The sequence below is a fragment of the Lycorma delicatula genome, chromosome 4, assembly GCF_047948215.1.
Source record: "Lycorma delicatula isolate Av1 chromosome 4, ASM4794821v1, whole genome shotgun sequence".
In the NCBI taxonomy this organism is placed as follows: domain Eukaryota; kingdom Metazoa; phylum Arthropoda; class Insecta; order Hemiptera; family Fulgoridae; genus Lycorma; species Lycorma delicatula.
In genome coordinates, this window is record NC_134458.1 from 88206906 (window position 1) to 88229243 (window position 22338).

Here is a 22338-nt window from a genome sequence, read left to right on the forward strand (position 1 = left end):
TTTGTTTTATTGATTACAAGTTTTAAATTAAAAGATATCTATACAATTTTTATAAAACAAAACCCCTTTCGACACATCGAAAGGCGGTGGTAAGTAGGGGACAAAAGAGATTTCCACCTTAAAGTTAAGAAAAACTTCAAATTTACTCAATACGACAATGGTTGCAGTGAAAAAAATTTTCAAATGTTTAGCATACGACAAGCCCATCTTCTTAAAATTCCAGCAAAACTTTGGTCAGCCCTTGCCGTAAGGGTTGGTCATATCAAAAATTGTTCAAGACAGAAGTTTTAGGTAATGTTTAAAGGACTAGCGACCACTTAAAACCGATCGATGCTGTGTCTGTTAAGGGAGGAATGATATTTTTTGTATTCGAAACCCCATTTTGTCCACCCTCTGGGCCAATGGTTGGTGATATCAAAAAACCTTACATAGATAAGTTTTAGGCCCTTATCCAAAGAATAGTAGGAACTTTAAACGAATCGATATTTTACTTAATAGGAAAGTTATAGCGATATTTTGTTTTTTTTTCAAAAAAGCCCTCCCATTTCCACTCCATGGTTCGATTTTTGTCATTAACGAACTCGACCGAGATTTTGGGTCGTTATATTATATGTATCAATTTGAAAGTGATTGGCGGAAAATTACGGCAGTTACCGTGTCCACAAGAAAGTGAAATATATATGTAAATGTATACAAAAACTTTTAAACTGTCTGTGGTTTTGGCATCTACAATAATAAAATTTACAGTTGTTCGGAATGAAATTACTGATAAAATATTTGCTTTGATCAGATTAATTTTTGCTTTGCTCAGACAGAAATAAAAATCTTCAAAAGTATTTTAGCAACTTTGGAATGAAACTAATGTCAAGAGATTTTAAAAACTTAATAGTGATCGATTTTACATCTTGAAAAAATTGTGGTTCCGTAACCCGTAGAATCTTTTGAGTTATAGCATCCTGAAAATTTAGCGGTGTTATTTAATAAACGAGTCGAGATTTTAAAATGTCTGAAAGTTCTGAAGGTCCTCTAAGTTTGAAAAGTATTTTTGTTTTTTAAATGTACTTGTTTATCCCTTAGATTTTACTGTCATTAAAGCCAGAAATTATATTCATTTTGTTAAACTACTGAAATATGTAAACAAAAGGATGCCGTATAAAATTTATGAATAGTTTGTAGACATTGCCATCATAAAAGCTTTATGGGACATCACAATGTTAAATCAGGCAAATTAGTAACTTTTACAGCTAAAGAAAAATTTCTTTTCCTACATTATGTCACAAAAGTTGTTCATTTTTCCACAGATCAACTGAAATTTAATCAGTTTTCTTATGACATTGTGACCTGTAAAAAAGTTTTATTATAACTTACATTTAAAATTTGATACTTACTCCAGGATTTGACAATTTTTGACAATTGACAATTTTTGTGGGGATTTTATTTTAAATAAATAATGATTTTATAAAAATCTCATCAAAATGACTATATTTAAAATTTTAATCTTACCCTTGACTGGTAAAAAAAAAAAAAAGTTTGTAAATAACCATTATCAGTCTAGCAAATTATATTATTTCAAAATTTAGCTCTCTTTACGGAATCAAAAATATTCTAATAATCCAAAAAAAGGCAAGATTTATTTCGAAATCATATTCCCGACTTTTTAAATTTTCTGTAGCTTTTACAGGTTTATCCCAGTGGGATCAGGAGCTATTTCTAGTAACCCGCAGAATATACTAAACCACTATACGTGGATTCACTTGCGATCCGTTTTTCTTTCTTTTTTTTCGGGAGTGGGGACTAGCGGGTATGTAATCCTTTACGAAACAGTAGGAAGATTAGATCTATTCTAGAAAGCTTGTGAACCGACTAAAGTAGATCTTGACTCTTTTCATTTCCTGCTCCCAAAAGGAATTATAAGCCAATTTTCCTTTTTTTTTACTTATTTTATTTTAACATTACAGTTTAATTTCTTCTGGTTGTACAAGTATATAACTTAGTAGCCGAATTGAAGGAGAAATATATTTTGATGAATTATTTTGAAAAAATTTCTACAAGCTTAGAAGCAGAAGTATCAATAACATATTACAATCACCGAAGTGGTAATAAATTTTGTTATTAGCAAGCGTCAGGAAAAACTTTTGGAATTGGAAAGGACTTATCTGACCACTGCGTTATCAAAACTTATTGTAATATACAGTACAATGGAGTTATTCCGAAACGCGTAAACATATAATAAAATAATGAAGCTAAGAAACGTAAGCAGTACTCAACATAGAAGTCACAATGTTTTTAGCAGAAAATACAGTAATAATTATTATCTTAATAATGATAATAATTTTAACGACGTTAACCCGATCAGAATAGTAAAGAAATTTGAATACACATTAAAAAAGTTCCATAAGACATTAGCGAACATATGGTTTAATAAACAATGTATTTTTAATCAAGTAATACCAAATTATACTAAAATTAAAAATATGGTTACGCAGCAAAGAAAGCAATTAAAAAGGCAAAAATAAATTAGGTAAAGACGGAAATTAAAAATTTATATTTAAAAAAGGAAAATTTTAATAAAGAATTAATACATTTACACTTGCAACTTAACCAACACTGTTTAGTCGATACAGTAGATATTATAACAGAAGAAATGAAAAGTGTTATAAAGAAAGAAACCAAAGAAATATATACAGGAATTAAGAAAAAAATTGGATAGGCTAACCAAACGTAATGAAAAAATAGGAACGGGAAAAAATACAAAAATTAAATTCCACCAAAGAATTGTTAACATAGCTAATATAATTATATTAATTCCCAATTAAAGGACTAAAATATAATATAAAAATTATAAAATTGAAAAAATGTTGAAAAAAAAATTATAGGTACAGAGAATGTAACAGAAATGATAGAGATAGAAGAACAGACGCATGCAAGACATTTAGCAGCAGAACTATTAAAAAATAATTGAAAAAGTAACCAACAAAAATGAAATATATGTAAAAGAAGTCAAAAATACAGAAAAAATAAAAAAGAAACTAAAAGAAAATAAGGCACTAGTTACAAAATCAGATAAAGGAAATCCAGTAGTTATGAAAAAAGAAAATTATATAATGAAAACAGAAGAATTTATAAATAAAACTCAATGTACAATAGAAAATAAAAATAAAACCGAAATATAACAGAAAGGAGTTATGAAAAATCTAATTAAATAAAATGATTACAAGTATATTAATAGGAATCCGAGTACCATTTATCAGAACAGGCCAAAATCCACAAAAAAGATTTACCGATAACCTATAATAAATTATACCAATGTGCCAGCATATAAAAGAGAACAATAAGTTTTGACAATGGAGTTATTATGAAACGTACCAACGTAGAAATTATATTCTGCTCCGAAATTACCGATATTTATTGTACGGATTTTTTTTTGTTGTAAATTGATGTAAGATATGTAATTTTAAAATACTTCTAAATTTTTAAAATTAAAAAATTTGAGATTGTAAAAGAATATGACATTCAAAAATAACTATTTTATGAATTTCATTATATTAATACATTCACAACCGCTGAGAATAGAAATTTACTTGAGCTTAATGAGTCAGAAAACGCTTTATACGAGTGCGTGAGTATTAATATATCTTATATACGCGTATTTGTAAATATGTTTATTAGAACGTTTATTTCTATTACTATAACATTTATATTGATGAACAAATAGGAAAGTGACATGAAATTTCCATTAAATCTGGTGCAAATAACTATAAAAGATAATAACGGTAAAAAAAAAAACACCTGATTTGTATCGTCAATTACCCCTTTTTTTACATACTGTCACGTTGATAATAATTTTTATCGATCATGATTTTGTCAATACTATATCCGCAATATGACTGATGATTGTTGATACGCCAATGATTACTGATTTTTTTTTATTTTTATTAACGTTAAAAGTTGAAGTAAAACTTTCAAATCTGCGATAACTAAATAAATTTTTCTTATAAAAAAAGTTTCTTGTATATTTTAAATAATAATATGTAAAAACAGAAATAAATTTTAATTTTTTTCTTTAATAATAAGCTTGAGATCACTATTTTCAAAATTTTAAACAGACCGTATTTAAGAGGTGTCAATTTTTTGGTACAAGTACTGCTATCATAGATAAGTAATATCTTCTCTAAAATGTTACTCGCAATAAAACTGAACTGGGCGAATAGTTGTTATTAAGGAAAAAGTTATTTTAAGTAATTCAAAACTTTATCAAGCTACTCTTCAAAAAAATCTGAAACTGTGCTTTTTTTTTAATTGATAAAATTGGACTGGATAGTGCTCCAATGTGCAGTCTTTTCAGTTAATATGTTTCAAAATGTACTTAATATTACAGGAAATATTTACAAACAACAGTGTATTTATTTTTTTGTAAAAAAAATATTATTTGAAAATCGCTTGTTATTTCTCAAAATAAAATCAAATATTTATTATTCTTTAACGCAAAAAAAAAATTATTAAAATCAACGATTTTACGATGTACGATTGAGAAATTAATGATATTGAAAATAATGGTTTCTTATCATCAAGATTTCAGCTGGTTTAAATTAAGTTTATGAAACTAAATTGAATAGTTATATTTTCTGCTAAGAAAAACACTTTCAATCAGGTAAAAACAGGATTTTTTTTTATATAAACATTTTCAAAATTAAAGGTATTTTTAATGTAAAAAAAATTATATATTTTTATAAAATATATAATATTTATATATACTTGAAGAGTCATAATCTGTATTTTAATTAAAAACGGAAAAGAAGGTTTTTGGAGAAAATAATCTCCATTAAAACTGCTAGGAATCTCGGTTATTTGTTGGGCAAGAGTACAGTCAATTCGTATAATCTTATAATACATTACTTACTGGGAATTAATGGAATAAATTAATTTTTTTTAGGATAATTTTCATAAAAGATTATTTTTTGTGTTATCTAGTTGAAAAAATCTGTAGAAACTACGGTAAATTGTACATAAATTTACCCTGATTTTCATCGGTTTTTAGGAGTAATGAAATTTCAGCATTGTATTTCGTGATTTCCTTCATTTAGAAATTATATAATAAATTATTATTTAACAACAAATAAATCTTTAATTATATATATTAATTAATTTTTATCTGGCTTCACGTTGTTTAAATACATTTTTCGAAGGTCGGTTTCAATAAGGCACTGTTATTTTTGAATAATGCTATGCGAATCCCCGTTAGTTGAATCCCAGTTATGTGTATATATATATATATATATATATAGAGAGAGAGAGAGAGAGAGAGAGCATCGTAGAGCATCAAATACGTAAGCGAAATCGGTACTGTATTATAAGATTATCGGAATTGACTACTTTCGTCCAACAGAAACCAAAATTCTTAGCAGTTTTGATGGAGATTATTTCCTTCAAAACTCTTTTTTTCTGTTTTTAATTAAAATTATAAGTAGTATACATTTATAGCACATATACAGTGTTACCGCGATGTTGAAGGATGTGATTTATCAACAGATGTTTTAATAAAATACTTTCCTATCTTTACTGAGAACTTTTTAAAAATCATTTTTTAAATGATCTCCATATTAAAACCAGCTAATTATTTTTTTAATAGTTAAATTACAGACGATACCTGGTTTTTAAATATATATATAAACAGTAAATTCTTTTATGTTTTCTTAACAAAATTAAGACTTGTTGATTTTATACCAACAGAAAAATAGGCAAAAAATAAGGAAAAATCTTTAATACAAACATTTAACAAAAGTTCTACAGGTTTTCTGTAAATAAACTGCACTTCACTTGAATGACGCATTTTAACAAAAATAATAATTTTTCACACTCTATAAACTTGTTTCTTTTTTTATCGTGTTGTACGAAAAGTGCTACATGATACATAAAACTCGTCAAAGATAAGCTTTTTTGATAACATATTGTAATTACTATAAAAATAAACGCCTATAAACATATTTAAAAGTTTCTTTAAAAGTAAAATAGATACAAAAGTAAAGTTGAAGTTATATTAGGCCCTTATGATTTCTTTTGTAACGTGCAAAAATATTTTCCTCTACGAAGAAGGTCAAACTGGTAACTTGACCAGTATGTTATATTTATTTATTTTTATTTTTTTTACTTCCTGTGAATCAGTGATATTATGAATTCAGAATAGATATATTAATTTTGATGCAAATATTTTACAGACAAAAATTATTTTCTGCGAAATTTTTAACTAGATTTCACTCATTTAACTCTCTAAAGGGTCTGAGTAGCATCAATTAACGTGACTTAAGTGAAGACATATAGTAGGATACTACTTTTTATTACAATATGAAAACTAGCTATTTTAATGCGATTTACTAAAAAAATTACAATCGTGTTTCAATGGTTTCCTTATGTTCGAAATCCTGTACAGGTCAAATTTAGTAATTAAAATTTTACACATTTCCCGTTATCCAATCAAGCTGAAATTTTGCACACAGCTTTGGTTCTGATGACAATATATCATATTTAATATTGTTCTAAATCCAATCTGGCGGAAATTATTTAATGTCGTTCTAAATTCGATACGGCGGACATTGTGAAAACATATTTCTCTGCTTATACATGGATAACAAATCATATGTTTCGGTAACTAAGGGTTTGTTATGGCAGCGAAACGATTTTGTTTACGATAACTAAATGGATTTGCTATTATAACCTATCGTTACTGATTTTTTACTGTAAGTTATCTGATTTTGTTTCGACAACAAACCGATTTGTTATCTAAGTAAATGAATACTGTTACTATAACAAAATCATTTGTCATCCCGTCTTTTGTTATTTTATAAAATCATTTTTCTTTGTGTGAGGATAGTAAAGATTCTCGTGGGGACAAAAAATGAAACCAAAGAATACAAAACAAAAAGAAACTGCAACACAACGAAAAGACGGTTGGAGAAAGTGTGTAAAAAATATCACGCAAAGCGAACGAATGAAAGTGAAAAGGTGAAGCGGGCGAGAGTTGATTTTTTACTTTATTTTTTACGCAGCGCTAGTAGAGTTAGTTAGAATGAGAAAATATTATAAACCAATGTGAACGAATTGATGGCATTTGAATGAATAAGTGCGGGCGAGAGAAAAAATAAAAAATAAATAAAAAAAAAAAGTTAAAACAATGGCTTTCTTTTAAAGCGATATTGCTCTAAAAAGTAGAAAATAATTTTTCAGTGATTATAAGATAATCAAAATAGTTTTCAACATCTGTAAAAAAAAATCATTGTGCGCTCATAAAATATTACTGAAGAATTTGAATAGGTGTTCTGTGAGAATTAACAAAGGTAAAAATGTGAACATAAACTAAATGATTAGACAAAGTAATATTTTATGAACGCAGAATGGTTTTCTTTTTAAAAAATGTTGAAAATTATTTTGACTATCTTATAATCACTGAAAAACTATTTTCTACTTTTTAGACCAATTTCGTTTTAAAGAAAACTCATTGTTTAAATATCTTTTTTTAAATTTATTTCTTTACATAGTTGCAATTTTATGACAAACTTGGTTTTCAAAGTGTTTATAAGTCGTATAGTTCGTTAATACAGTGGAACCCTCGAATAACGAGCTCGCATGTTGTAACGAGCACAACTCCGGAATTTGTTTGGTTTTCTATCTCGTTAATGATAAATTAACTTGCTTTTAGCAAGGTATCGACGCATCGTTACTTGTTTATTACGAGCATTTTCATTTTTTAAAATACTGTAATTCAAAAAAGTTAAATAACAACCAAATAATCTCAACGCAAGGGAAATTCCATTTTTTTATTCATAAAATACATATTTATGATTTATACGTAAAAATTATGACATTTTATGTTAGGTTGGTACAGGTCAGGTTTGAAAGGTGAACAAAAGTTTTGTAACAGGATGTTGTACAGTATGTACAATACAGGTCCCATTGCGGTACTACAAAGGCTGGAGGTTACAGTATTTTAATTACTCGCGTTTTTCTGTTTGCAAAATTCCAGGAAAGACTGGGGCCAAACAATGATCGTCAAAATCACCCAAACAGGTTCATCGAACTCTATAACACATTTTAAACGATTTAAATGAAAGTCTGAAGAGGGACGTGGCTAAAGATAAATTTTACCTGTCTTATCCTTACTGGTAAATACAGTTGTCATAATTTTCAGTATAAAAATACAGTTGTACCATAGAATCAGTTAAACAAAGAGCTTTGCTTTAAAGTGATCGATCGGATACCCAGTAGCCAAATACAGTACAGTAATACTGTAGTCGCGTCAGTGAATACGTTTTTATTTTAGTATTTCTTGCTAAAAAAAATTGTGCAGTGTATTTTTAAAAAAGTGTACTCTATTGACTCCGTGTGGTCAATTGTAATGAACCATGCCGGGCGTCAAAAAGAAACAACTGTCCGTGAGTGATAAAATCCAAATTATTAAACTGGAAAGAGCCCTGTCAAATTCAGTTGTTTTCATAAACCATGGACTTTCTTCACACACAGTATGGAAGAATTGCCAGAAACTTACGAGTCCTTTTGAAAAAATCACACGCTAGCAAAAAACTCAGGCTATGTGACAAAGACGACTTACATAGTGCCCTCTTATCATGGTTTAAAGTGAAAAGAAGCGAAAATATACCTACCTGTGGTCCAGTTTTAAAAATGCAAGCTTGAAAATTCGCTATACATCTCGGCTAGGCAGATTTCGTTTGTAGCAGCAGATGGTTAGACCGTTTTAAAAACAGACATCAGATTTTTTTTTTTTTTCAAAAATTAATGGGGAAGCTAACAGCGTAGACAGTTCAATTGTGAGCAAATGGGTGAATGATAATCGGCTACTTTTTAAATCGGGTTATAATGAAAAGGATATTTTTAATGTCGATGAAACCTGCTTGTTTTATAAATTAACCCCCGACAAAACTTTTAAATTTAAAGGTGAAAAGTGTATTGGTGGGAAACAGTCAAAGGTCAGGCTAACGATCTTGTTATGCTCAAATTCGAATGAGACAGAAAAACGGAAACTTTAAAGTTTCCGTCAAGTTAATTAAACTTTAAAGAATCTTAAAGAATTCTTGAAAGTAAATGGAAATCCAAGATGTTTTAGGAATGTAAATAAACTTACCATCAATTACGTGTCTAATTCTAAAGCAAGGATGACTTCAATGATTTTTGAACAAGACATTCATAAATGGGACTTGGAATTGCAAAATATAACAGAAAAAATTTGTTATTGATCGATAATTAATGCTTTTAAGATTTACTGAGAACATGGATGAAAATAAGAATTTGAAATGACGGTTTTATACGCTATCATTATGAAGCGAGCTTGATGTAACGTAGCACAAGCTACAATTCAAAACAATTTTAAAAAATCCGGTCTCATTTCACGTCATATTTCGACGGAAGAATACCATGACGAAGACAATATGTCACTTTCAGAATAGATTCAAACTCTTAACTCGACAAAAAAATCAGTATTTCAAGAGTACTCAATAAATGACTACGCAACAGCCGATGACGACGTACATACTACAGAAATTCTGACTGATGAAGACATTATTACTGAGGTAACTCGTAGTCGTGCAGATTATAGCAAAGTTGAAACTGAAAACGATGAATCTACTACTCTCCCAGTCGTATCAATGATTGACGCCAAGTGAGTTTTAACAAATTAACGGTGTTTAGTGAGACTAATAATGTAAGTCATGAATTTGTGAAGTACTTGAATAAACTACAAAACTGTTTTGATGATTACAGGTAAAAGATTATTAAACAAACAAAAATAAACGATTATTTTAAGACTCATTAGTTTGTATGATCAATTAAGTTTTAACGTATTCTGTTAGAATGAAGAAAAAATAGATTAGAATGATTTTTTAGAACTAATAAATACAGTTTGTACGTAAAAATATGTGACAGAAATGTTTGTGTGGTGTTCATCTGTTACTTTCCTCGAAGATTTTGGTAAGTTTTACTGCACAATTATTACGGTTTTTTTTTGCTAATTCATTGAATGCTAACAGCTTTGGTTAAAAGCAAAAAAACTATTAGTCTAAACATTTTATTTACTTAAATTTTACTTGTTAGTCTATAGTACAAAACACATCGATATTTTATTTTAAAACAGCTTCTTCTCAGGTATATATTATATTTTTTGTATTATAATAGATAATGACGGCGTAAAAATTTACGGTTACGAGGTGGTAACCGTACGAGCACTCGGCTATAACGACCATATTTGATCTGCCCTTAAATCTCGTTTTATAACCAAGTTTTACTATATTTACAAACGAGAATTTTTTTTAAATTTTAGAAAGAATGAACATTTATTTTTCCTATAGTATTTTTTCAAAAAAATATTAAGCGTTTATAATTTATAATAAGCAAAGCTTTTTTATTTTTAGAGTAATGACGTAATTTAAATCTAGTTCATTTATTAAATAGAGTGGAGGTGTCATTTGAATGTCTGAATCTCGCCTACAATTCGATGAGTTGCGCTAATATGCAATAATATATTTTGTTCATTGAAAAAGGCACCGGAAACTACTTTTCTCCTCATTTTCTCTGGTGAGACTAACGTTTTTTATTATTGATAATCTATATACTATTTTCGTTAGTGATGAGAGCGTCTTTTATTAGTGTTAATTATTAATGTTACATTAGTGTTAATGTTATTTATGTTAGGGGTTATCTACAACCGTAACAATTAAAATATCTAATAGATGTGAATGTGTATATTATTTTTTCAGACTTTTTATTATCATTATTTTTTTTTTATAAGTTGCCGGATTTTAATAATAATATTAATAACAACGATATTGTTATCTTTATATTATATTTAATTGAGGGTAAATTTTATAATCGATATTTAATATTATCTAGAACACTTGCGGGTTTTATGATTTTTGATTTTACATTTGCTTATTTCACTTGTAAAATATTTCCTGCTGATCAACTGCAATTTCTGAAGAGAAAGGTTATGTCATTTGTAAACCTCAGATATAATGGTGATTTATCATTTAGTGTTATTCCTGTTCCTTATATTTTACTTCATTGAATACTGACTCTGGAGTTCGGTTGTGAATAACTTAGAAGAAAGAAACAGTCTTCTACCTTATACCTTTTTTGAATTTCAATGATTACTTTAGCCCAAACTTAGAGAATTCTGTTATTTTCATATAAATGATTTTTACTATGTATTACGTAATAATTCATTTTTACTCAAATTTCCTTCAGAACTATCTCGGTAAACCCTATTATTCAATAGTTTCTGAATGTAATTTTTATTTACGTGACTTGATACGTGATATATCACGTTACCGCGAGTTGGAACTCATTATATATTTTGTATCTCATGATTAAGACTTTTTTGCGAATTATTAAACGTACACAACTAACAGCTGTACATAAAAAACAAATAAACATTTGTTTAAGATAGAATTAACCAAAAAGATGTTAAGGAAACTGTGTAGGTTGTACATCGATTTAGAACGAGATTTAAGACCGAGTAAAAAGAGTAGATAGACTGACAAATTTGTAGTTTTGGTTAGGTGCAGTTTCACGTATAAATGTTAGTGGATGGAATAAATTTACAAGCGGTAAATTACAATCTTCAACTCTTTAAAGATCAAAATAACCGCGATTAAATTACTATTACTTTATGTTAAAGGGCGAAGAGAAATCCCCTATTTCTTCGTGTATTTTTGTTAATGTACTCTGCGTGATGTCAATTCATGTGTACGTAGCACTGCTACCTTCTCACCCCTCCCATCTTCATTATTGTCAGTCGTTTCGAGCGAAACAAACCCTTGCTTACACTTGACGAAGTAACTGCTGATATCATGGAGTAGGAGGGAATAGAAGAGAGAAAACGACAGATGGGGGAGGTAACATTATGATGTAACCATCTTCTTTTCTGATACCCTAGCTGTGATAAATGGACGGAATAAAAAAAAATTATGATTTTTCCCTCATATTTCCTGAAATATACCTCTAAGGAAAATGAAGCAAGAATTAAAATAATGGTCTTATTATATTGAAATATTGATAATTTAGTATGTTTAGTTTTGTTAGGAAGGTAACGGGAGTTGTTATTAACATCTTTACTTTTTCTAGTAAGCCTGGTACGGGATCTTGTTATTTTTGAGAATGGTTATTCGTTTTTTTATGAAAGTAGCTTCGCTTACATGTTAGGTAATTTGTAACCGATTGATTATACGATCTGATTGAAAAAAATTCGATTATAATTCCTACATCATATGATTATTTAAAATTTAATTTTTAGAAAATTATTTTCAAGAAATTTACTTAAAAAATTTTCAAAGTATTAGTTTTGTTTCAAAAAATCTAAAGCTGAAATTTTTACATTCAAGTAAAAATGATTATCAATAAAATTGTTTTTCACTCCAGTACAGTAATTAAAGATCTAAGAAAACATTAAAAATGTAGGAGGAGACAAAGCCACACAATCAATTTTGGATATTATAAAAATATATCTGAAAATCTAATTTTTTTAATAGAAATCCTGTATTTTAACAAAATCTTTAAAAAATCAGGTATATTCCCTCCTTTTAAATATCTCGGAATTATATCCGACCCTCCGTTAACATTCCTAAAATAACAGACATAATTTAATATAACGTTGTAATTTTTGTATAAAGACATCGATAAACAGGCTACATATAATTGATGTCTATATAAAACAAGAAGTTCTATTAGAGGAAGATCATATTTACTGCCATAAAATTTTAATTAAAAAAATAATTAATAATATTGCGATGAATTTAGTTTTTATGAAAATTATTTCATTTATTTTTAGGGTAAATTTAAAGAATTAAATTACTTTAACTTTGATTTCTATTGATAAGTTACAAAGTCCAAATATAGATAACAAAGTCCACGTAATCGATGTGATCTATTTCACTTAAAACGGTTGTGAACGCGCTATCAAATTATACCACATTTTAATCAAGAGAAAAGTTTTTGGCCTTCACCTTTCAGATCGAAGGTTGTAAATCTTGTTAATGTTTTCTTGTACCCCTTTCTCTAAGCACCTCACTCCCTTTACCTTTCACTCGTGGATAACTACAACAGCAATCCTCTGACAAAGTAACAAATAATTTTCTTCAAAAGAAAAAAAGTTTTTAGACATTATATAGCACGATATAAAGTTTATTTCATGTATTTACTGAAGGTGACTTATCTTTTACATTTTTATTTTTAACCGTCTCACGTTTTTCCAGTACTATAAAATAAAAAAATTAATATACAATAATATATCATATTTTCATAAAATTATTAATTTGCATTCATCGAGTACAGAAAAATTGAACATTTTTTATATCGGACAATTATTTAGACACATTTTAAAATTGTGTACATATGTATGTTAGCGCGCGCGCTCACACACACACACACACACACATAAATACTATTTTTTATTGAAACAAAAAATGTATAATATTTAATGTTTAGGCTTATAAAAAATAAGACATCGAGAATATTTTTAACTAATACGACTTCTTATATCATAGTATAAATAAAGATTTTTTTGTAGGATAACGAAGAAATTATAAGTTTTTTCTTAGACTAATTAAATGAAGTTCACAGGATAAAATTCTCATCTTTTTTATCATTTGTAAGATTATTTAAAATATATCAGCTTTTACAATTTCAAGTGGTGTACATTTATATTAGAGATCAAATATTGTTACAGTTAAAACATAATTAAGGTTAAAATAAAAGCAGCTATTGTTTTATTTGTTAATTCTTTTTTACAAAATAACACCATCGCACAACATTTCTAGGCAGTTAAACAGAAATTAGAAAGTTTAAATAAGATAAAACTTAAATTAAGCTTTGTTTGAAGAAACTTAATTAATTAAATAAGTTTAACAGAAATTATCGTAAATTCTGTTACAAAAAACAGTTTATTCAGTTATTGTTAATATCAAAAAATGAAAATAATGTAATCTTTTAACGAATAATAATTACATTAATCTTTTTAATAATTAGTTTTAAAATAAGGTAAAAAACTGAGGATAATTTTATCTTGTTACTTCATTATTTGAATCTCTCTTTACAGTTTTGATAAAAACTAAAAAGAAATACCCTTTTCTTGATAAATATTTATTCCAGTTTGACTTTACACTCGTATGAAAAGCGCAGAAAAAAATCAAATTAAATTAATAACTAATCTTTTCTCATTGCCGTTATTTAATTTGGATGATTTTGGATCGATGATATTTCAATCAATAGTAATCTTTCAATAAATTGCTTTTTCAATCATAAACGATTATTTCTAAAAATTAAAAAAAAGCTGTTTTGTTCGTTTTGATTGACTGAATAAACAAATGTGTTCAGTATTAATAATAAACATTATTACAAAAGAGCGAAATGATATTTAAAGAAAATGCATTTTAAAATAATTGCTACGCGTGTCCGGACGATCTAAGCATTAATTTCTTTACTGTTATGGGGACACATACGAGTATACTCGTAGTAAGCGAGGCTTGTTTTAGAGAGGAATAAAACTGTAATACTGAGAGCATAACACACAATAGAATAGTTAGCTAGTCTTATGGATTTCTACTAATAAGATTATACACAAACTAATAAATCTCTTGCTAAAGTTACGGCAGCCACATTGTTAGGAAGTATTAAATCATATTTTTATATAAATTATCACTTTATCAGTGACGTAATTATGTTTCTTTTTTTATTTAAAAAGGCAACTTAGGACCACGCAAATATCACTTCTTTCTATTTGTTTTCTCTTCTTCCATGAGTTTCTCATTTTTAACGGCATGGCTTTGTTTTTTCTTATCTGTTCATTTTCTTTCTGTCCTTTCTTTTTCTGTCGCGAGAACCTTTAAATTGTAAATTATTACAACAGTCCTATACTTTCAAGCCTATCGTTTGGAGGTCCTCGCCATCTGTTTCAGTAATTTGATTTGCTTTTCATGTTCCTCAGCAAGTCAATGATTTATTTATTTCATCTGTTTGGGTCCATCCTAATCATACGCCCCAAGAAATTTAACCTTCTTTTCCTTATCGCTGTTTATAGATCTTCTTAATTTTGGTAAATCTCCTTGTTTTATTTCAGTTTGTATCCTTCCTCGTATTACCTTAAGACCATGAATTTTCCTTAGCTTCTTTCGGTCTTGAGCAATTTTTAAGGTCGATTAGGAATAATAATTCATTGTCAAATAAGATTACCGGTCTTACTGCAGTTGTATAATGTCTTAATTTAACGATCTTGGAGAGATTCTTCTTCTTCTTGTAGATTAATTTAAGTTTCTCCAGTTTTACTGTTCCTGTTTCAATTGAGAGTTTATCTATTGCTGTTCTGCTTATAATCTCTCTTAGGTACTTATCTTTCCGTACTTAGTCCCTATTGTCTTTTGTGTAAATGATGTGTCATTATTCCCGTCTGGGTAAAGGATACCTATAAACTTGCTTTTTGGGGTATTCATGAAAACTCTTCTGTTTGTGTCTTCATGCGATTCAGCTAAAAGAGCCAGGTTACCGGCAAAGGCTAAGTAGTTAATAACTACATCTTATTTTGACGTTTAGGTTTTCGGATCCGATCTTCGCATCCGGATTTTTTATTTATTATGTAAATTTTTTTATTTATCTCGTTAAAGCAAACATTCCAGTTTTATCACTTTTAAAAAAAGAAGTAATATTCCTTCTATTTCCGAAATAGCTGTTATTAGAAAAATGACAGATGCCTGGAATATCCAAAAACTTACAAACTGAACAAAAAACAATAATTCGATTATTTAATAAGTTAAGGGATAATTTAAATTTCTTCGAGACGTTTCACACATGTTTACAGTTCAGTCGGTTTAAAAATGATCAAAAACGAGTAATTCTTTTCTTTAATATTATTTTATTCTTGTAAAGAAAGATTTAAATAATAATATTTCTTAATAAATTCTGCATAATAATATTTTAATTAAATTAAATTTGATAGGTTAATAGAAAATAAATAAAAACCATCCTCAGTTATTAATTTCGAAATTTATCAGAAATGATATAACTGGACTAATGTTTATGGCACGATTAGCGAATGAAAAAATACTATTTTTATTTATTTACTTTGTCAAGCGGATGATTTTTATGCATGATTATATAATATGTAGCTCGAAAATTACGATGCCGAATGAAAACTGTCAAAAATCGATTTCCATTCACAGTTTCCGTATTTTATACCGTTGTTATAATAACTGAGCTACCTTAGTTATTTTTTTGTGAAGAAAACCGGTATTTAAAATATTAAATTTATTAGTTAAGATTAGAGAAAGAATTTTAAAATACATTAGATCTATCACAAGTGTATTGTCGCCAATATGGTATACCAAAACGTATCAATATTACGTATTTTGATGATTTTTAAGTAAATCACATCTTTATAAAACCAATAAATTAGTTTTCATATTTCTTATTTTTATAGTAAATTCATTAATTTAGTTTTTACAACAATCTTATAATTTTATGAAATAAATTTCGTTTTTAAATCAACCTAAGTAAATCTTATTTACAAAGAGTACCTTCATTTTTAACAAAATAAAATTTACTTCAATTCCTATCAATTCACTTATTCTGTGAAATCTTTTATTAATTTTTTTTTCATTGTGTTTTATTGTTTTTAATGTCATTTATTCTTTCATTTAATAAATAATAAGGTTCTTTTCTCCTTTTTTCATATTCTTTTCTTCAATTCTTCTTCAATAAATTTCCTATAAATAAATAAATTTTTATTTTCCTTATTAATAATACATGTATTACATATGACAGATAAAAAACTGTAAATCGACGGTAAAATTTTAATTTAAGTAAAAACTTTAATTTATTATATATATAATAAAAAGAAAGTAGAGATTTGTTTACATTAATTTTATTATATATTTTATAATTTATTTCATACATCTTTTTTATTAATCTTATGTCTTTTGTTGAAAAGTATATTACAAAAAAAAGAAATTAAATTAAAAAGTTTATTTAAAAACCAAATTAATTTTCTCTTCCCAGAAGTTCCCAGAAGTTCCCAGAAGACATTTTTTTTTGAAGATAACATTTTTCGTAAAGCATGACAAGTCTATAAAATAAACTTTTCTTTTATGATTTTGTTAATTTTAAAAGTGGAGTTTTTAATATCGGCCCAGATTTTTTCAGAAAACTTTGAGATTATACATATTTGAATAATATGAAACTTCCCTATATAGTCTATAGAAATTTACTTGCACATTTAGCAATTTAAATTTCCAAAGATGCCTAAAATAGATTGAAAAATTTAATAAGCTATTTTATAAAAAAAAAAAAAAAAATAATAAATAAATTAAATTTTAATAGATTAACAAGATTATTAATCTATTAGAATTTTAAAAATATCGGTGACAACAATCTTATGGCGTTAAAATTTCATTATTTTTAAATAATACATATTATAAATGCAGGAAATTAAAAAAATAAAAACTTGACACGTGAAACCCCTACACTAAAAAATGTATTTATTATAATTTGTTAATTGAAAAAAAAATTGTTAACGATTCCGCCAATCTCCATGGTAGAGCGGTAGTGTTTCTACATTTCATCCGGAGGTTCCGCGTTCGAGTCTAGGTCACCCATGACTTTTTCCCATGCAACAAGATTCATTATCATCCATCATCAGTAACAATTAATAGAAATCAGCCGGTTGTTTCTATATAAATAAATAATAATTATGAAAAGAGTTAATAAATTATTTTATATATATAATAAAAAGAAAGTAGAGATTTGTTTACATTAATTTTATTATATATTTTATAACTTATTTCATACATCTTTTTTATTAATCTTATGTCTTTTGTTGAAAAGTATATTACAGTGACAAAATAATGTTCATTATGAAATCCAAATAGTGTAAATTGTTTATACATTTTCATTTGTAATAAAATCATTTATTTTCCTTTAAAGTAACTTAATATTTCGCTAAAATACGAGTATTTATTTATAAGCTTGTATAATTGTAATAATTAATCTTGGGGAAACCTAAAAAAAGTGAGATGATGATTTTTTTATTTTGTTATAAATTTTTAGAGGGTGAAACACGCGTTTATTTAAATATAAGCTGTTTAATAACCAAAAGATTTTTATAAAAACCAGAAAAATTACATTTTTCCTATGTTTAAAAATAAAAAACTATCTTGTTTATTAAATATATATTTTTAAAAAAATTAGGAGAAAAAAAAAGAAAAATTAATATATTTCATTATCATATATATATATATATATATAACGAAATAATATTAAAAAAGTACTTCCTCTCCGAAAAAAAGGAATAAAGTAATAATCCTCAAAAAAATTTAAATATACTAACTTTTCAGTATAAATTTTTGCGTATTATAATCGTAAATACGTAAATAACTTGTAGCCTACCTGATTGCGGGTAATGTCTGGCAATTTTCTCTGTATAAATAAAGAGGTTATGTGATCAGCGACAATCCATCCGCTGTCCGTCATAGTACAACTGATGATTAAAGAAACAATAAAGTAAACCAAGTGCAATAAAAGAAGCCGACTGGGGTCTCTCCTACTCACCGTCATCCCTTCTTCCTATTTCTTCACCGTCACTACTTTGTTTAGATAAATCAGAAGCCACACCCTTCCACTGCATCATTGGTTAAATTATTTATTATAATAAGTACACTAGAGGTTTAACGTCAGTAAAAGTGATTTTTCTTAGCTTGTAGTACAATTTTTCTTATATATTAACGATAATTTTTTATTACCTCTGGTTTAAACTTGATCTTTATTTTAAAGGAAAGTTATTTTTTTTATACAAATATGATTGTAAAAGTTAGCATTAAAAAGCATATATATATATATATATATACTTGTATATATATATATATATATATATATATATATATATATATATATATATATACACAAAATAAGCTTACAATAAAAAAAAAAATATTTTACAGCAACAATTTAAAGAATTTAATTATTTTCTCTGAAAATAACTTTATAATTCATAATTACTGAATGTTTTGCAAAAAGCGGGCCAAAGATAAGAGTTTGTTTGGAAGTGTCTGGATACGAATAAGTGAAACTTTCTGCTGGATTTAGTAAATAAAAAAAAGATTTAAGAAAAGAAAATAATAAAATAATATTTTGTTCTCTGTAAATTGAGTTTATCAAAAAATTTATTTCAGTAATTAATTTTAATGTAAGCTTACGTTATTGTATTAGCTACATTAAAAAAAGTTTTTAATTCGTTTTGTTCATTTATTTTAATAAGTCGCAAGTTACTTTTCGTACTTATAAAATAACGGAACAAATGTAAAATAATGGAATAATTACATAAGTTCGTTAAGAAAAAAAGAACTCTGGCTAAGTTACTGATTTTATATCATTGTAATTTTTAGACAAATCTTACTGTAATATCATTTATAATTTTGCACAACTTATCTAACGAGTTAGATATTTAAAAACAAAAGAAAAGAAGCAGATGTATATACAATATTTTTAAACCTATTTTCCATGTAACTGCAAAAAATACATTAATTTTTAAGGAAAAAAAATGACTTAAGAAAAATTAATTATAAATCACTTTACCGTCTGTATCTTTGAATCACGTTTACTTAAATCTACGGAATCACAAAACTGATGTGAATGATTCTTACACCACTAAATTTTTAGAACTTTGAAAAATCTAGAAAAATTTATGTATAAATTTTTCTAGATAATTATATTATTGATAAGCAGTATGGCTTAATCGAGAGCATGTCGTATTTCACGGATTATTTTTTTATAATATATTATTTTTGTATAATATTTTAAACCGTTGACTAAATTACGATCTGTGAGAAACGGAGACATGGTTATTATAAAGTAAGAGTTAAGTGTAATGTAACATTTTTAATTACTACACCCAGTCACATAGTTAATTATTCGATATTATTTATTTTTTTTATTATCCAGTTATATCTATGCCTGGTAATTCAAAGTAATTGAAGACCATCAATTTCTTGTTTTCAATCGTATGTTAATATCATAATAATTAACTTGTCACTCTATATTATTGTATTAAAACCTTTGATTTTTAAGAAATCAATTAACTGGTTGTTTTCTGTTGTTGTGACTAGATATCAGTTGTAATTCCCAAACTCTCTCTCATTCTCTTTCTCTCTCTCTCTCTATATATAAATATAAAATATACAGAGTGTTCACGTGGAATGGATAAACTATCAGGACATGTTCTGAAAGTAATGAAAAAAGTTTGTATAAACATAGGTCTGCAAAAGCTTTGTTTTCGGGTTACGGCTAGCAAAATATTTCGCTCGGATTTCAGCTCTTCTAATAAAAAAAAATCCCTACTGTGATTTTTGGGACCCAAATTAAGGAGTAAAGTTGGTGGTATCTTATGTAATTTGAGCTGGGAAATAAAATAAAACAGGTCCCAGAACTGTAACTCCTGTAATTTTTAAGATATCCGACGTAAAACACAAAATTCGGTGTCGAAAAACAAGTTTTTTATAGATTTGTAGTACATAGTTTCGTTAAATGACTAATAAATGCAGAATATTTATAACAAAATTTGTAGAAGATTTAATTCTGAGAAAATTAATGTAAATACAGCCGGTAAAATGTAAATAAATACTTTTAAAAATCGTTTTTTTATTGAAGTAAAACAGACGAAAAATATACAGAAAATCGTATTATTCTTTCTGTACCAGATAAACATTCTTTTTAAAAACAAAAACGCTAATTACTGAAAATAATTTTAAAAGAAATACAAAATGTATAAAACAGTATTTTAGCAGTTTATATTCAATAATTTTAACATTTTGATTTTTTTTAATGATTAAAACAAAATATATTACTGTAAAGAGGTATTTATTTATTGTAAAGAGGTAAACAAATTATATACACAATTTCCTTTAAAACGCAGTTTTAAAGGAAATCGCGAGCGATTGTTGTTTCTATTATGGTGAAGTCATTTCATAAACCTTCCAATCATTTCTTAGTCAATCTCTCTCCTTCAGGGTCGCTTTCTCTCACTTACTCTTTGTTCTTTTTTCAATTTTACTTTACTCCTACTACTTCTACTTATATATATGTATATAGGTATATAGAAAATTTTTATGGGAATTGACGTACTTTATCTACTGGAAACATTACATAGATATAGCACAGAACACACAAGTAATCGTTTTACTAATCATCTTTTTGTTCTTATCATTAAAATCTAATTTAGAAGGTTGCGTGTTTACAGATTATAACTGGTTTTTTCTTTAAAGCCTCTTCTTTATTCTTACTGATTAGGAATAACACCTGTTCTAGCTTCAGATCATCATTTTCCCGGTCTTACTAGGTTGCATCTACCGACCTTTCGATATTTTGAGGAACGTCATGAAATATTATGACCCTTTTTTTAAAGCTAAGAAATAAAAAAAAATATTATTAGGTCATACGAGAGTAATAAGGAAACAACTGTAAAAGAGACGCTATGTAAACGAACAAATGCGTTGTGAGAATTTTGAAAATTTAATTTACGTATGTGCTATATAAAGATACCAAAATAAACAGGGTGATTTTTTTTATGATTAAAACAGAACATATTAATTTTGTCAAGATAATAAATATTCCAGTAAAGAGGTAACGAATTGTATATACAATAAAATTAAAACAATCTATTTTACAGAACTTTTACATGGTTAATTATTTTTTTAATTACTTAAAATAATGGATGGATTACGTATTCATTTACATTAATATTTTGAATACAAATAATTAATATTTTCTTTACATTTAATAATGAAATTAAATTTAAATGACGTATTTATTTTTTTATTTACTATAATTAAATTATTTCTTACAATAAACAATTTATATAGACTGAACTAAATTGTTAAAAGAGAGACTGCAATGAGACGGATGTTATAAGATTAGCGTTTTAAAGGATATGGTGGGCGATTGTTGTCATAGCTTGGAGGAGTCGTTTCATAAACCTTCTAATCCTTTCTTAGTCAATCTCTCTCCTTCAGGGTCTCTTTCTCTCACTTTTTCTTTATTATTTTTTCAATTTTACTTTACTCCTACTACTTCCATACAAATAATGTTATACGAAATTTGTACATTGTAAAATGTAATCCTAACAACAAGACTGCATTGCACCATTCTACGACAATATAATATTTCGTATTGTTTGGCCAAGAATAAATATGATATAAAATTGTTCACTTAACGTAATAGATAATTTACACAACAAATATTAAAGTAAACTATGATTACTCGGTATATAATTGATGTAGAATAAATAGTATAACTCGGTAT

The 22338-nt window shown here is 26.9% G+C and overlaps 1 protein-coding gene across 14 annotated transcripts in view; it reads right to left on the reverse strand.

Moving 5' to 3' along the window:
* Window positions 1–22338, reverse strand: part of GlcAT-P (Glucuronyltransferase P) — a 764160-nt gene that overhangs the window by 122712 nt on the left and 619110 nt on the right. The window contains exon 1 of one of the 14 annotated variants that reach the window (XM_075363544.1): window positions 18433–18523. The exons of the other annotated variants lie outside the window; for them this stretch is intronic. The gene's annotated coding sequence lies outside the window, so the exon portion shown is untranslated. Of the gene's footprint in view, window positions 1–18432; window positions 18524–22338 lie in introns of those variants that run through there. 14 annotated transcript variants of the gene reach the window in all.